Raw genomic sequence first — 15,743 nt, forward strand, 5'->3', positions numbered from 1 at the left:
TCAGTTTTTGAGGAGTTTGGTAATAATTGTAGTACTGACTGCTTCTAGGGAGAAACTATGTGTATTATCATCTGAGTTGGGGGGTGGAGGCTGCAGTTGATGTTGTGTGAGAGCTAGTTGTTTGGGTATTGGCTAGGGCTTAGATGGTTTCAGTAAAGTATTTGTTAAAGTGGGTGGGGATGTTATGTAGATTGTTTGGTAGTATAGGGGCAGGAGTGGTAGGTTTTCCTGGGTGTAATAGGTTGTTAATTGATGCCCAAAATTCAATGTCTGAAGTACCTTGTGCAAAACAAGATAGCGGACCCTCAGCCTCAGACATCCTGCTTGAATCAGAAAAGAAATTCAAAAAAGCTAGGCCTGAACTGTCTGCTGCCCAGTCTGAGTCAGACACCAATTTGAGATGCTACAGGAATCCTCTGTCTGAATCCATTTCAGGCACCCATCATTGCAACCCAGGTGGAGGCCTGTATGGTGTCTGACTTCCACACATCCTCTGACATTGTTCATCTCAGTTGAGAAGGAGGAATGGAGGGGGGTCATTTCAGAAGGTCTGGAGGTATGCCTTTTATCCTTGTGTGGGAAAAGGTGCCCACAACTTTGATGGAGATCCTCCAGAGTTCCAACCTACAAAGCCATTTTTGTCTCTGATCCCCCTTTCTTTCCTGTCAACTCCTTCAAGTCTCCTCCCCTTTAGAAGAAAAATCATGAATTTTCATTTGAGAAGGAATCTGATTCTGATTAAAATTCCCTGGCATATTCATCTTAGGTCTATTCTGCAGGTGAGCTTGCCTCCAATGATGAGGGCACTTTGTCCTCTGACTATCCCACTGAGGAACTCTCCTTTTGGGAAACTTTAACTAAAATGATGCAGAACTTTGGGAATCCAAGCAGGTGCCTGATGCACAAAGAAGATCTAATACTTGCTTGGAGGTAGGGGTTCCCACACCTTCTGTTGTCCCTCCAGTGATGGATGCCTGCTTCAGTGGTTCAACAGATAGTACACTTGTCCTTGATGTTGGAAGATCAAAACCTGTAAGTTCTCTTCTCACCCAGGTGGTTGGATTCATTTGCTATTACTGACGCTGCAGTACAGCATACGGGGGTCCTTAACTCCTGAGTATGCTGTCTTTCAATTGAGGTGTTAAACCAATGTCCCATCTGCCTGAGTAGGTGGTAACTTGGGTACATATAAAAGATCCACCAACACTTATTTCCCTAACACAGTTTGGATCAGTGGATGGGAAATCACAAATTCACCCATGACTTGTAGTCTGTGGCCCTTATGGAACAGGACAGGTTGTAGATTCTCTTAACATACAGGCATATGCCAAAGCTATTCTAGCCACTGGGCACTGATAACTGTGAAAATCAGGCCATTAATGGCTAGGCTTAAAAGGGCTCTAGGGGTATTATCCTGGTAATCTCCTATGAGCCTATGCATTTGCACCCACTTCTACTTCTGATTTCCAGTCTCTAGCACCCTTGAAGTGTGGCAGGTTTTATAAGATACCAGACCTTTTAAGTTTCTTTATAAAAGTACAGCAGCAGGCCCCTCTACTTTTTCTCTTCCTACTGATAACTTCATCCACCGCTGGTAATTATCATATTGACAATGCACCCCTAAGAGTTGACCCAATAGTCAGGGACTAAGGAGCAGACATAGTAATCTAGCCTTTAACCTTCACATGTCTGCAGTAGTGAGGAAATTATTCTGTGTTGTGCAACTTATAAACAAAACTATGGCATCTAGGTTCAAGGAAGTCTTTGTTCCAATATATCCGGCATTCATCAGACCTATCATTGAGTACAGTGTCCCATTTGGTATGTACCTAACCAGGCATATCCAACAACTGGAACATCCACAGAAGTTCCTCACTAAAAGAATACAAAAGTAAGTAACATGTCCTGTGCAGACTGCCTCAAGGCCCTATCCCTGTATCCTGTTTCCTACTGGCTGTTGAGGGGAGATCTATACCTGGAATGCAAGGCATTGTCAGACCCCACCCTGGTGGACCTTCTTCATATCTGCAAAATAAACAGTACCAGAATTACCTGTTCTAAAAACTTAAACCTTGCCTGTGATATAAATAGGATCTGCTAGAGAGTATCCCAGAACTTCCTCTTCTCTGGAATGGGCTTCCCATCCATGTAAAGTCAAGTTTCTCCTTAAGCCAATTCATGTGTAACTTGGACAACTGGATAGGGAACAGGAACTTCATCCCTGGTTTGACACCTATGTCTCTAATGCACACAGACACTCTATAAAGGGTTCATCTCCCAGGCCCAATTGTAAATGTTTCATTTTCCAAGTCCCCGCTTAATTAACAAGGCTACCAGAACTTTTCAGAGATTTGTGATGCATGGCTAAGCTTAAAAAGGCCCTTGTGGTCATTAGCCTAGTAAACACCTATGAACCTATAAGATTCTGCTAGCAGCTAATGTTTTGCCATCTAACAGAGATAGTAGGACCATAGACAGTTATGGGAAGAAAGTTAACACTTTATCCACACTTGTTTTCAGAGCTTTAGATTACAAGACCAAAATGACAAAATACCTTTTGTCCATTTTTGGGCTATCTAAGTATGACCATAGCTTTCTCTGAGATTTCTGATTCTAAGCAACAAGTAAATTCTATGCTTGGAGAAGCTACACAAGTTGCAAAGTATTTCATAAAGTGCAGCTACGATGCTGCAGAGGCTTCTTCCAGGGCTGCTGCTAGTGTCTCAGCTATTAGAAGGCGTAACTGATGATGATAAGTCAAAGAATTTGGATTGTACCCTTCAGAGGGGCCTTTTATTTGGACCCTTTGGAGCATTACATTTCAAGACTGTACAAGGGAAAGGCAGAGTGATGCAGGACATTAAATCATTCTCACTTCATTGCCTATGTATCAAAGAAATCACCCTGCCCAGCAAATTTCCTTTGTCACCAGGGATCAGAAACCATCTTAGAAGGGAAGAAAATAGCCAAGGAAAAGATGTCATGATAGACGTAAAAGAGACTCCAAGTCTGGAAGATGACCTTTTTCAGATGAATCAGCCTGTATATCTGAGACCACCTTCCTGTATCCCTCCTCAGTCCAGGAATTCCCTTGTCAGAATAGCTAACCTTGTCTATTCAAGTCTGGGAATTCACCACTACAGACAAATGGATGTTGTCCATAGTTTGGCAGGGTTACAAAATGTCTGTGAGGGAAATTCCACCACTGAGGGGTATCCCTCTTCCTCCTTCAAATCAAATGCACTTACTTCCTCCTCTGTTACAAAATCTCCTTAACGAGGGCACCATCAAACTGATGTCACACCAGCATCTAGGAAGAGGCTTTTATTGAAGACTTTTTCTGGTACCAACAAAAGAAGGTACTTGGGAGACCCACTGTGGATTTATCTCAGCTCAACACCTTTCTGCAGCCATTATCTTTCAAGAGTCTATCACTGCAAACTGTTCTTCCTTTCAGCTTTCCCCAGAACTTTCTGGACTCCCTAGACTTAAAAGGTGCATATCTGCACATCTCCATTCACCCCCACCTGCAGAAAAGTTGTTAGTTTTCTACCTTTTTAATCACACTTTCAGTTCTCTGCTTTACCTTTTATTTTTTCTACCACTTCCAGTCACTGCCTTTTGTAGAACACAAGAAATTTAAAATTTCCTTACCTAGATGACCTTCTTATCTAGGGTACCTCTCAGGACCCCCTATATCTGCATCTCAGTTTCACAATTTTACTTCTGGCAAGACCAGGATTTACTCTCCCAAAAAATGTCTGTTCTAACACTTTCAAATAATCTAATGTTCATAGATTGCAGACTGGATACCTAGCTATGCATCCCCCCCCCCCCCACGAGAAAGTTCAGTCCCTCTCTGCCTTCCTTCAGTCTAATACTGTAAGGGACATTCTGAAAACCCAGAGATACATGGCATGAAGCCATTCCAGCAGTAACTTTTGCCAGGCTACACTGCAGAAAGAAGTCTGTATGGTCTCACCATTATCATCCACTGGGCTTCCAAAATCCTACTCTTTGCCATTTCTGAAGAAAGTGTTACAGTGGTGAATAACCCAGGTCCAACTAACTCCAGCCCCTCTGACAAGGAACTGCAAACAGATGCATTAAACCAGGCTTGGGGAGCCCGGACAGTTTCATCAGTTCAAGGCCAGTGGCCCCAGACAAATGAGACAGTGTGTCAATGCCAAAGAAATTAAGGCTATTTGAGAGCCTTTTAGGCCTTTTCTCAGATTTGGAACCCAAGCCCGCTCAGAATTTTCACAGACAAACCAAAATGATGTGGTATATCATCTAATGGGGGGACCAAGTCCTACCAGTTGGGCAGTCTAGCTTTTTCAGCAGGAGACCAGGCTATAGGTTCAAAGGTAAGTACTATGCTAACTGCTGTTGTTTGCCATTTTAAGTCTAGCCAATTTCCCTCAAAGGTGAGAATCGAACCCTGTACCTTGTGTTTGTGAGGTAAACACTCTAATCATTATTCCAACCTCCCAAAAAAGTATCTAACTGTTTTTGAACCCTGCATCAGCTGTCTTCAATCCTTAAGATCATTGCACTTAACACCTTGTGCCACAGGGAAAGTTACCTGTAACCTATAAAGGCAAATCTGTCCCTTGGAATGGTGTACATCCCATTAGGGGACCAAATACTTGCAGACTCTCTGTACAGGTCCATGGAAGACCTACAGAAATGGATGCTAAACAGTGAAGTCTTTCTGGACATAGTCCATGGATGTTGTGCTTCTCAAATAGTTTGGTTGGTCTTCATTTAGAACAGACAGCTCAAGCTCGTTTACTTCAGGACTCCTTATCCTAAGCCTTTTGGACAAATATATATTTCAGCTGGGAGTAAAATGACCTCTGTGGCTTACACATATCCTTGTAATCACAAATGTTCTACTAAACATCCAGTAGGACAGGGGTTCCTATCATGTAAGCAAATGCTTAAAGTTGCGAACGCTGTTTAATCAAACGTGTTTAGCCGAAATGGCAAAACTCCAAAAACACTGAACAGTGATTTTTTTTTTCCCCAGGGAAAAAAAAATCACTGGGTTGTTTTCGGGACTTTACCATTTCCTCCACTGTGGTGCGATCTCGGAGTTGGTATATTTAAGTAGGGGGTTGGGGGGCAAAGCCCCCACTTTATTTTGTGTTTGGGATTTTTTTTTTATGGAAAAAATTGCTGATCCGTGTGTTCGGCATTTTGGATTTTCATAGTGTTTAGGTCAATTATACAGCATTTGCAATTTCAAGTGTTCGCTGATATAATATAGACCCATAGGACAGACCAAATATCTTCCTGGTGCCTGCTTTCTGGTCAGGCAGCACTGGTTTCCCCTTCCATACCTTGCCAGGGGTCATGACAACAAGTTATCATACAAAGTGGACTCATTGCAAAGAACAAGGGCTCTCTGCTTTATCCCGACTTGCTAGCTCTCAACATGATTCTATGGATGATAGAATTTTAATCCTTTTCAGACACCAGTTTTCTAAGGACATGTTTTGTTTCATGTGCCCCAGGAGGTGAGAAAACCTATCACTAGAAAGTCTTACATCTCCAAAGGTAAAAGATTTTTAATCTGGTGTCATAAAAAGAATCTCCTTCAGGTGCAGATCCCTAAAATTTTCTCCTACTTGTGTGAGCTAACCAAAACTGGACTTACCTATTCTTCTACAAAGGCAAATTAAGTCAGGCAGTTTCTTAAGAGCATCCTTCTCTTGAACCCAACTAGGAGAGCTACTGGGGTCTCAACTTAATTTTGGAAAAAATTACTTTGCCACCTATTGAACCTGAAGCTTCCACATCCCTAAAGTTTTGTACTTGGAGAGCTATTTTACTAATAGCCCTTACTTCTGCCAGAAGGGTTTCTGAGCTTCAAGCCCTTGTGGCTAACCAATCCTTCCCTATCTTCCACAAGGGTAAAGTCTCTCTGAGGGCTAACCATTCTTTCATGCTTAAGGTGGTCAATGAATTGCCTCTTGATCATGCTATACATTTAACTACCTTCAAAATGGAAAATGTGTGGTACCCCTCTAAGTCTCAGAAAACCAACTAGCAACATATGCTGGGTCAAAAACCAAGAAGAAATTTCATTGTGGAGTATGTGATATTCACTCCTTGAGTTATGTTATGCATCTAGTTCACTAATAAAAATCAAACTGTGAAATACATGCTACAGAATAATAAAACAGAAAATAGTTGGTAGTCCACAGTTGAGATAGAAATGGAATATCCTTTCCTGAAACACATAAGTGATCCTAGTTGAGTATAATTAAAAGCATCAGAAACATTCATTATTTATATATAATCAGGTTATTTAGAGGAAGGGGGTGTTTACAGAGGGTGTTTCTTTTAAGAGCAGTAACATAATTCCTTTAACCAAGTCCCCTTCCCCCTTAACATCTGAGTTTGTGCCGCCTTAGCACTAAAACTAAAAAGCTAAAGGCAAATTAAAAAAATTAAAGAAAATATTAGTAAGGGGGCTCCTGAAGAAGGGTAAGAGATGGAAGAAGTAGCTGATAAAATAATTCAATGTGAAGTTATTAATGTACAGGATGAAAACTTTTAAAAGTGAATTGGAAGAAACTGATACAGGAGGAGACCAAAAAAATGAAAACTAAATTAGTTAGGGAGTTACAAGAAAGAAAAGAAAACATAAAATCTGGAAGTAAAACACCAGAAAGAAAAAAAATTATTATTTGGGAATTTTAGAATTAAATATGAATACCATTTGAGATGATATAAGAGATTCACTAATGGTGGAATGGTGCTTCTCTATTACTGGATACCAGATATAACAAAGCATAAAAAGGAAAATGAATAGAGTATTGTGGGGGGGTGGGGGGTGGCCAGTATAACATGAGACATGCTGTAGAATAGGAACTCGTATAAAAAATGTTGAAATATATGCAACAGTAATAGTACCGGGACTGGTACCGATATGTCATATGAGAAAAAGATATTAATGTGGAATCTATCATGACCGAGAGAAACTGTTGTTTAAAGAAATTTAAACATTTGTGTTAGGGAATATTTCAATGGTGACAGTAGGAGAGTTGAACTATAACCTGAGGAATTAAAAGGAAAAAAACAAACACAAAATATTAAGAAGTTAAGAATTAATGAAATGAGATGTTTAGGTAGGAAAATAAATGTATAAAACGGGAATTTTTAAGACTGAATATATGTTTTATTCTAAAGACATGAAAGAAATAACGTGGGTGTACAGATGCCATAGTTTTTGGATCAGACAGAAATATTTCTCATAATAGGACACAATGGTGGCTTGTATATAAGAACAAGTATAAAAATATATTTAGAAGTGGAGAGGAAAAAATTAAGATGAAAGATAAAGAGATTTTTTGAGAAAGAGAAAGTGACAAAATAAGGGAAAGAGAAAGACATGTTTGCAAACAATGGAGAAAAAGTAAAAAATGATGTTATATAGCCAAACATTTGTTTCTGAAAGTAAATAAATATGAGGTATCCCCATAGTTAGGAAAAGAAGTGAAAATGAGGGAAGGATGGAAACTATCTTAGATGGTAAAGGAGGCCTAAAATACAAATGATATTATGGTGGCATACCTCTCAACTGTCCAGATTTTTACCTCATGTTTATGCTGTGCTCCTTATAAAATGTGTGGTTTTCTGGCAAATCACAGAAGCTTGACATTAGTAAATAATGACATGCATTTGAGGTTCAAACATCATATCCTTCAGAAAATACTTGCTAACACACACTGTGTTATTCCAGCTCTTTCTAAGTTTATAAGAACATCTAAAATATGTCCCTATTTTTGGGTATTTGTCTCACATTATTTTAGATTTTGTCCAGATTTCTTCCACTAAGAGGTTGATAGGTATGTATGGATGTAGCAGAGAAATTCTAGGAAAAAATATAAGAAGAAGGGGACAAGAAGAATAGAAAGTACAAAAAAAATCTGAAACAGTAAAGATTTTTTTAGAAAATGATATAAGAATAGAAAAAGTGATAGCAGATAATAATGACTTAGAAGCAAGAGTGGGAGATGCAAGCTGTAAGTATTGTAAAGAAAAGAATAAAGATGAAAGAGATTTTTTTAATATTAAATGAATGGATGAAAGAAGGTACAATGGAGGAAGACATGCTAAAATGGCACAATTTGTAAGGAAAAAGAACAAAAGCAAAGATAAAAATAGAGACCTGTAAGACTAGAGAATACTGACTATAAAATACTTATGAAAAATACAAAAAAAGAATGTAGAAAGTAATAGATGTGGTGTGGAATAAGGTGCCTATAGTATAAAAGGATGCAAGGTGAAGTATATGTTAATTATAGTGAAAAGACTAGCAGAGATTACATTGAAAGAAAATAAAGAAATAAGATTGATAGCATGTGATACACTTAAAGCCTTTGAGTGAGTTATGATAAATGGATGGATGGGAAAAAAGTAATTATTAAAAAGGGTAAAACAGGGATGCCCAATGAGGCAAGATGGGAGATGGAAGGAAAAGTTATATTGAAATATGCATCACTCATGCAGATTATCTAGTTTTAATAACAAAAAAACAAGGGATGGATTGATGAAGTTTTAATAATGACTGAAAAAGTGCTAAAATGGCTTGTAATTAAAATGAAATGTAGTTGGATTTGGTGAGATAAAAACAGTAAATGGGATATATTTCACATGAAAGGAAATAAAGATTAGTGGGAGTAAAATGTGGTGAATATGCAAGTGTAATAAGTCGATGGAGAGAGATGCTGGAATAAAATATTAGTTTGTTTTCCCGGGAATTCATTATAGACCCTAGCATGAGCTATATATCCCTGCTTCCCAACTTGGTATTTTGCAATTCAGACATGCCAGCCACTGTTTGGCAACTCCTCATTCTTGGTTAATTTGCATGCCTCTGAATCATGGTTACTACAGCAATGTGCAGTTCATACAGTTCATTGCTAATCTGCACATCATGGTTGTTAACAGCTGCAGCCACATCACGTAGGCATAGGAATCCCCTCAAGCACTCTCCCACATACACAACTACACATTCAAAACATAAACACATCCATTCCCATACCTGTCCCTGAGTTGTCTACTCTCCCTATATCTAGTTATTCCCTCAATCTCCAATCTCTGTACTAGTTCAAGTACTATTAAGGCATGAGAGCTTACAGTATTCCTTGGTGAGTAGTGCTTTCCACACCTCAGATGTCTTTACTAGTTTAAGTGCCGTTATGGCAGAAGTGTAGTCTCTGGGTTCATCAGTGGCAGTGATAAACATTGAGCAGCCTGCCTGCCCCTGTGGGAGTGGTTACTGCCTTGAAACTGTAGTTTTATTGGCCATTTTGGGTCAATTCCAAACTCCTTGATCTCCCTCTCTTAAAACCCGATTGCCTCATGGTTTTGGCATCTTTTCGGACTTGTTGGCTGTTGGTGAAGCACCCACCAAGAGGAGAAAATGCTGAAAGAAGAAAGGAGCCACTTTTGAGATTTTAAGTATTTTGCTTCAGATTATTTGTTAAGTTTTTCTGCATTGACGCCTACTTTTGAGCATTTTCTGGCTTGTTAAACTTGATTTCTGTGTTGGTAACTGTATTTAGAACACAACCTAGAACTGATTACTGAATTTCCTGCCTGCACTTATTTTTAAAATCGTTTTTTTTCTTAAAACTTGCATTTTATCTGTCTCTGGCCTAGCACTCAAGTGTGGGGTCATTTACTGCACTGTTCTAACTTGTTGATACTTGTGAACCTCTGCTTTCCTAACAAAAAAACAAAAAAATCTTGCTTTTTTCCCACTTTTCTGAGATTTAAAAAAAGTTCAGTTACAGATTTGCTGTTCTGAACTGTTTGTAAGTTTCTTGGAGGCCATTGTTTGCTTGGGCTAAAGGGAAGTCTCTGTGTTCATCAGTGGCAGTGATAAACATTGAGCAGCCTGCCTGCCCCTATGGGAGTGGTTACTGCCTTGAAACTGTAGTTTTATTGGCCATTTTGGGTCAATTCCAAACTTCTTGATCTCCATCTCTTAAAACCCGATTGCCTCATGGTTTTGGCATCTTTTTGGACTTGATGGCTGTTGGTGAAGCACCCACCAAGAGGAAAAAACGCTGAGAGAAGAAAGGAGCCACTTTTGAGATTTTAAGTATTTTGCTTCAGATTATTTGTTAAGTTTTTCTGCATTGCCGCCTACTTTTGAGCATTTTCTGGCTTGTTAAACTTGATTTCTGTGTTGGTAACTGTATTTAGAACACAACCTAGAACTGATTACTGAATTTCCTGCCTGCACTTATTTTTAAAATCGTTTTTTTTTTCTTAAAACTTGCATTTTATCTGTCTCTGGCCTAGTACTCAAGTGTGGGGTCATTTACTGCACTGTTCTAACTTGTTGATACTTGTGAACCTCTGCTTTCCTAACAAAAAAACAAAAAAATCTTGCTTTTTTCCCACTTTTCTGAGATTTAAAAAAAGTTCAGTTACAGATTTGCTGTTCTGAACTGTTTGTAAGTTTCTTAGAGGCCATTGTTTGCTTGGGCTAAAGGGAAGTCTCTGTGTTCATCAGTGGCAGTGATAAACATTGAGCAGCCTGCCTGCCCCTATGGGAGTGGTTACTGCCTTGAAACTGTAGTTTTATTGGCCATTTTGGGTCAATTCCAAACTTCTTGATCTCCATCTCTTAAAACCCGATTGCCTCGTGGTTTTGGCGTCTTTTCGGACTTGTTGGCTGTTGGTGAAGCACCCACCAAGAGGAAAAAACGCTGAGAGAAGAAAGGAGCCACTTTTGAGATTTTAAGTATTTTGCTTCAGATTATTTGTTAAGTTTTTCTGCATTGCCGCCTACTTTTGAGCATTTTCTGGCTTGTTAAACTTGATTTCTGTGTTGGTAACTGTATTTAGAACACAACCTAGAGCTGATTACTGAATTTCCTGCCTGCACTTATTTTTAAAATATTTTTTTTTCTTAAAACTTGCATTTTATCTGTCTCTGGCCTAGCACTCAAGTGTGGGGTCATTTACTGCACTGTTCTAACTTGTTGATACTTGTGAACCTCTGCTTTCCTAACAAAAAAACAAAAAAATCTTGCTTTTTTCCCACTTTTCTGAGATTTAAAAAAAGTTCAGTTACAGATTTGCTGTTCTGAACTGTTTGTAAGTTTCTTGGAGGCCATTGTTTGCTTGGGCTAAAGGGAAGTCTCTGTGTTCATCAGTGCAGTGATAAACATTGAGCAGCCTGCCTGCCCCTATGGGAGTGGTTACTGCCTTGAAACTGTAGTTTTATTGACCATTTTGGGTCAATTCCAAACTCCTTGATCTCCATCTCTTAAAACCCGATTGCCTCGTGGTTTTGGCATCTTTTCGGACTTGTTGGCTGTTGGTGAAGCACCCACCAAGAGGAAAAAATGCTGAGAGAAGAAAGGAGCCACTTTTGAGATTTTAAGTATTTTGCTTCAGATTATTTGTTAAGTTTTTCTGCATTGCCACCTACTTTTGAGCATTCTCTGGCTTGTTAAACTTGATTTCTGTGTTGGTAAATGTATTTAGAACACAACCTAGAGCTGATTACTGAATTTCCTGCCTGCACTTATTTTTAAAATCGTTTTTTTTTTTTCTTAAAACTTGCATTTTATCTGTCTCTGGTCTAGCACTCAAGTGTGGGGTCATTTACTGCACTGGTCTAACTTGTTGATACTTGTGAACCTCTGCTTTCCTTAAATAAAAAACAAAAAAACAAAAAAATCTTGCTTTTTTCCCACTTTTCTGAGATTTTAAAAAAGTTCAGTTACAGATTTGCTGTTCGGAACTGTTTGTAAGTTTCTTGGAGGCCATTGTTTGCGTGGGCTAAAGGGAAGTCTCTGTGTTCATCAGTGGCAGTGATAAACATTGAGCAGCCTGCCTGCCCCTGTGGGAGTGGTTACTGCCTTGAAACTGTAGTTTTATTGGCCATTTTGGGTCAATTCCAAACTCCTTGATCGCCCTCTCTTAAAACCCTCTTTTGCGCATAGCGCAACATCGGGCAGCGCCCCCTAATTGGGTTTAAACTATTCCTGGCACCACAAAGTCTGCTCTTCACTTTTTCCCTTAGAACTGCTCTATCTCTCAAATTAAACACCATATTCTCATTCTAAGGCCCCTCACTGGTCCAAATAAGTAATCTTACAAGTTAGCACTAATAAACCATAAGCACTACTTACTCTTATACTCTCTACGATTAACTTGTCCCCTATTGGTCCGTTTTAATTCAGTTCCCTATATTACTCTAGCATGTCCAAAGGTCAGTCAATGGTTTCCTCTCCAGTGCAGCTGGTGAATCTGGGAATTTTGAGGCGTTACAACTGTCTCATGTACACGGACAACCCTCTCCTCCTCCAAACAGGTTCAAATATATGTGAGAGATGCAACCATATAGCCAAACTGGAGGCTGAGCTCTGTCATCTCAAAACTGGTGTAACCAGTCAGGAGGAGAAGGTAACCTCACACAACACGATTCCAGTATCACATAGTCCCACCACAACAGCGAACCAAACACATAAAAACACAAAAACATACTCGGAGGCTCTAAATAAAAATCTACCTAAGCAACAGAGACCTCCAAAGCAGACATCCAAGAAAACACTACCCCAAAACAAAACACGTACAACACATAGCACACAAAGTCAGTGTGCCAAGCAGTCACAGCCCTTAAGGCTGAATAACACACCTGATACTCTTGTAATAGGTGACTCTATTGTCAGACACACTGACGTCCCGCTCACCAGGCTGAATAAAGAGAAGGTCACAGTGAGCTGCCTGTCGGGCGCTAGGATCCGCCACATAACGCAAGCACTCAGGTCACTCCAAAGCAAATACAAATATGACTCAGTCATTGTACATGCTGGTGTGAATGACCTGAGATGTACCTCCCTCGACTACATGAAAAGAGACATAGAGGAGCTCTCTGATCATGTAGCCCAGGCCGGTATGACCCTGACCTTGAGCAGCATCTTACCCTCACCTAGAATGATGCCACAGTATAAAGACAAAATGATCGATTTTAACAATTGGCTAAAATTTTGGTGTCATTCAAAGGGGATCCAGTGTCTGTCAGCCTGGGATGACATGCTCGACAAGCCACGTTGATTCGCTAGGGATGGCTTGCACCTGTCACCCCTGGGCTTTCGGATATTGGCAAAGGCTCTTGCCACCCCATAGTGCCTTTTTAGGCAAGGCTCAAAAGTCAAACCCACCTCCATAGACAGCACAAGGAACAAGAAACTAAGGGTAATGCTGCTAAACGCCAGAAGTCTTAACCTCAAGATGCATGCACTCGAAGCTCTCCTCAGTATGGAGAACATCGATATCTGTGCAGTGACAGAAACCTGGTTCAAGGCTCCAGAGAGCACCCCAGCACTACCAGGTTATACCTCATATCATGCTTTTTGGCCCCAAAACCCGGACCGAACCACAAAAGGAGGGGGAGTATCCATATTTATCAAGGATATCCACACCTCCAGGTTAGTGGCATTGCACAAAGTATCGGAGACCATCCATGTGCAACTGACAGTGGGCAAGACTGCTTTTCAGTTTATAGCATCCTACAGACCACCCTCACAAAGTCAGGAATCCCACTTGGCTTTCCTGAAAACATTGGAGAACACGAAGATCCCTCCGAACACCATTATACTGGGCGACTTCAACTACCCAAACATAGACTGGGAGCATTACTCAAGCCCCAGCACCTTAGCCCAAAGGTTCCTGGAATTTATAAACTCAAATGCTATGGAACAACTAGTCACCACTCCCACAAGAGGGGAAAACATACTAGACCTGATCATTACCAAAATGGGGACTCTATGCTCCATACCAGAAGTATATCCCTCATTGGTAAGATCAGACCATAAATTAATTTCATTGGATATCCACATCCTGACCCCACCCCCAGCCCAGAAAACCACAGTGAAAAACTTCTCAAAAGCGAACTTCACACTTCTCAGAACCAAAGTGGAATCCTTCAAGGTCCCAGAGCCAGTGGAAACTACGGCCCAAACTGCAGAATCCTATTTAAATGCATTCTACGGACATCTCCAGGAATGCATGGATCATGCTGTCCCAAACAAAATCAAGACCCAATCATCCAAAGGCAGGAGTCCAGTCTGGTGGACCCTAGCCATAAATAAACTGTACAACAGAAGGAGGAAGCTACTACATGATAGAGCAAAATCCGTAAAAGGGAAAGGCATCTCTGATCAGTACTACCAAAAACTTACGATCCCTCATAAAATCCTCCAAGGCCAGCTTCGAGAGAAAAATTGCACAGGACACTAAAGACAATCATAAGGCTTTTTTCAGTTATGTTAGGAACCTGGGATGCAACTTCCAGACTTGTTCTGAGTTGATTCTAAATGACAAAAAATACACTGAACCCACAGACATCGCCAATATCCTGGCAGACAGGTTCAGTGCAAACTTCTCCACCCCCCCCCCACCAAAAGAGCAAGTATCTATCCCGGCAGAGTGCAGCCTCCCAAACATCTCTGATGCTCAGGTGAATGCCGCCCTCTCCAAAGCAAAAAGCACTGCTTCCATGGGACCAGATGGCATCCCGGGTTGCGTCCTACATGAACTCCAAGAAGAACTAATCCCTCAAGTAAAACTGCTGTACAATCTCAGCCTCACTACAGGATATGTGCCCAAAGAATGGCGTACAGCAACAGTGGTCCCACTCCACAAAGGTGGCGCCTCTGCGGACCCTGGAAACTATCGCCCCATAAGCCTGACTAGCCTAGTCTGCAAGGCTATGGAGAGGATCATCATGGAACTCATAAACAAAGACATTGGGGACCTATAGACACTAGATCCTACCCAATTTGGCTTCGTCAAGGGCAGATCCTGCCTTTTGAACCTGGTCAACTTCTTCAAAACAGTCACCAAGGCCATCGATGAAGGGAAGGTAGTCCACACAGCCTATCTGGACCTCGCAAAGGCATTTGACACAATACCCCACTCGGGCATCATAGATAAGCTATCCAGCCTAAATATAAACCCCTATGTCACAAGATGGGTCGCAAACTGGCTCAAAGACAGAATCAACAGAGTCAGAGTTGCTGGAGCCATGTCAGACTCGAAACCGGTCACAAGTGGCGTCCCACAAGGTTCTGTCCTGGGACCTCTCTTGTTCGGTATTTACTTTTCTGAGGTACAGGCCAGCGTGGGAGGACTATGGCTCACCAAGTTCGCAGATGACTGCAAACTGGGCGCCATAATCGACTCTCCAGCTGACACAAACATCCTTCAAAAAGGTCTCGCAGAGATGGATAACTGGTGCCAGAGCCATGGTCTAAAGCTAAATGCCAAAAAGTGTATAGTCATACCCTTTGGCAAAAACAATGTGCCCACATATTACCACATAGGTGGTAACCCATTAAGTACAGAGAAAGTAATTAGGGATCTGGGGACCCAAGTTGATAGCAATCTCTCCTTTGACAACCACATTGCCAAAGTGGTTAGAAAGACCTTCTACATAGCCCATCTCATCATGAAAGGATTCACATCTAGATCAAGAGAGGTAATCGTGACCCTTTATTCATCCCTCATCAGGCCCATCATAGAATACAATGCCCCCTTTGGGATGTACCTTACCCGACACCTGCAGCAATTAGAAAGACCCCAAAAGTACCTCACCAGGAGGATCAAGGGACTCAAACAGATGCCATATGCTGCTCGGTTAAAAAACTCCAGCTCTACTCAGTTGCATACTGCCTACTTCGAGGCGATCTATGCCTGACATA

Source organism: Protopterus annectens, chromosome 11.part0 (assembly GCF_019279795.1).
Source record: "Protopterus annectens isolate FY-2018-M chromosome 11.part0, PAN1.0, whole genome shotgun sequence".
NCBI lineage: Eukaryota > Metazoa > Chordata > Ceratodontiformes > Protopteridae > Protopterus > Protopterus annectens.